We start from the raw sequence: 3,046 nt of genomic DNA, 5'->3' as shown, positions 1-3,046 counted from the left end.
ATTGATTTTGTTTTTTATCAGATTTATGATCAAAGTTGATGTTCATGTAAGTTGAATATCGACAAATAAAAACATAAAGAATATTTATTCATAATCATTTATTTTGTATTTTATCAGAACTAAGATCAAAGTTCACTTTCTTGCAAGTTGTTTATCGACAAATAGAAACATAAATAACATTTATTCATAATCATTGATTTTGTATTCTATCATATTTAAGATTAAAGTTCACTTTCTTGCAAGTTGTTTATCGACAAATAGAAACATAAAGAACATTTATTGATAATCATTTATTTTGAGTTTTCTCAGATTTTTGATCAAAGTTCACTTTCCTGCAAGTTGAATATCGACAAATAAAAACATAAAGAATATTTATTCATAATCATTGATTTTGTATTCTATCATATCTAAGAGTAAAGTTCACTTTCTTGCAAGTTGTTTATTGACAAATAGAAACATTAAGAACATTTATTGATAATAATTTATTTTGAGTTTTCTCAGATTTATGATCAAAGTTCACTTTCCTGCAAGTTGAATATCGACAAATAAAAACATAAAGAATATTTATTCATAATAATTTATTTTGTTTTTTATCAGATTTATGATCAAAGTTCATTTTCATGTAAGTTGAATATCGGCAAATAAAAACATAAAGAATATTTATTCACAATCATTTATTTTGTATTTTATCAGAACTAAGATCAAAGTTCACTTTCTGGCAAGTTGTTTATCGACAAATAGAAACATAAATAACATTTACTCATAATCATTGATTTTGTATTTTTATCAGATTTAAGATTAAAGTTCACCTTCTTGCAAGTCGTTTATCGACAAATAGAAACATAAAGAACATTTATTGCTAATCATTTATTTTGAGTTTTCTCAGATTTATGATCAAAGTTCACTTTCCTGAAAGTTGAATATCGACAAATAAAAACATAAAGAATATTTATTCATAATCATTTATTTTGTATTTTATCAGAACTAAGATCCAAGTTCACTTTCTTGCAAGTTGTTTATCGACAAGTAGAAACACAAATAACATTTATTGATAATCATTTATTTTGAGTTTTCTCTGATTTATGATCAAAGTTCACTTTCATGTAAGTTGTTAATCGGCAAATAAAAACATAAAGAATATTTATTCATAATAATTTATTTTGTTTTTTATCAGATTTATGATCAAAGTTGCATTTTCATGTAAGTTGAATATCGACAAATAAAAACATAAAGAATATTTATTCATAATCATTGATTTTGTATTTTTATCAGATTTAAGATCAAAGTTCACTTTCTTGCAAGTTGAATATCGACATATAAAAACATAAAGAATATTAACTCATTATCATTTATTTTGTATTTTATCAGAACTAAGATCAAAGTTCACTTTCTTGCAAGTTGTTTATTGACAAGTAGAAACACAAATAACATTTATTGATAATCATTTATTTTGAGTTTTCTCTGATTTATGATCAAAGTTCACTTTCATGTAAGTTGTTAATCGGCAAATAAAAACATAAATAATATTTATTCATAATAATGTATTTTGTATTTTTATCAGATTTAAGATCAAAGTTCACTTTCTTGCAAGTTGAATATCGACAAATAAAAACATAAAGAAGATTTATTCATAATAATTTATTTTGTATTTTTATCAGATTTAAGATCAAAGTCCACTTTCTTGCAAGTTGAATATCGACAAATAAAAACATAAGGAATATTTATTCATAATCATTGATTTTGCATTTTTATCAGATTTAAGATCAAAGTTCACTTTCTTGCAAGTTGAATATCGACATATAAAAACATAAAGAATATTAACTCATTATCATTTATTTTGTATTTTATCAGAACTAAGATCAAAGTTCACTTTCTTGCAAGTTTTTTATCGACAAATAAAAACATAAATAACATTTATTCATAATCATTGATTTTGTGTTCTATCATATCTAAGATTAAAGTTCACTTTCTTGCAAGTTGTTTATCGACAAATAGAAACATAAAGAACATTATTGTTAATCATTTATTTTGAGTTTTCTCAGATTTATGATCAAAGTTCACTTTTATGTAAGTTGTTAATCGGCAAATAAAAACATAAATAATATTTATTCATTATCATTTATTTTGTATTTTTATCAGATTTAAGATAAAAGTTCACTTTCTTGCAAGTTATTTATCGACATATAGAAACATAAAGAACATATATTCATAATCATTTATTTTGTATTCTATCAGATCTAAGATCAAAGTTCACTTTCTTGCAAGTTATTTATCGACATATAGAAACATAAAGAACATATTTTCATAATCATTTATTTTGTATTTTATCAGAACTAAGATCAAAGTTCACTTTCTTGCAAGTTGTTTATTGACAAGTAGAAACACAAATAACATTTATTGATAATCATTTATTTTGAGTTTTCTCTGATTTATGATCAAAGTTCACTTTCATGTAAGTTGTTAATCGGCAAATAAAAGCATAAAGAATATTTATTCATAATCATTTATTTTGTATTCTATCATATCTAAGATTAAAGTTCACTTTCTTGCAAGTTGTTTATCGACAAATAGAAACATAAAGAACTTTATTGATAATCATTTATTTTGAGTTTTCTCAGATTTATGATCAAAGTTCACTTTCCTGCAAGTTGAATATCGACAAATAAGTACATAAAGAATATTTATTCATAATAATTGATTTTGTTTTTTATCAGATTTATGATCAAAGTTGATGTTCATGTAAGTTGAATATCGACAAATAAAAACATAAAGAATATTTATTCATAATCATTTATTTTGTATTTTATCAGAACTAAGATCAAAGTTCACTTTCTTGCAAGTTGTTTATCGACAAATAGAAACATAAATAACATTTATTCATAATCATTGATTTTGTATTCTATCACATCTAAGATTAAAGTTCACTTTCTTGCAAGTTGTTTATCGACGAATAGAAACATAAAGAACATTTATTGATAATCATTTATTTTGAGTTTTCTCAGATTTATGATCAAAGTTCACTTTCCTGCACGTTGAATATCGGCAA

The sequence above is a fragment of the Zeugodacus cucurbitae genome, chromosome 4, assembly GCF_028554725.1.
Source record: "Zeugodacus cucurbitae isolate PBARC_wt_2022May chromosome 4, idZeuCucr1.2, whole genome shotgun sequence".
In the NCBI taxonomy this organism is placed as follows: Eukaryota; Metazoa; Arthropoda; class Insecta; order Diptera; family Tephritidae; genus Zeugodacus; species Zeugodacus cucurbitae.
The sequence above is the reverse complement of the archived record's forward strand: the minus strand, read 5'-3'. Positions refer to the sequence as shown.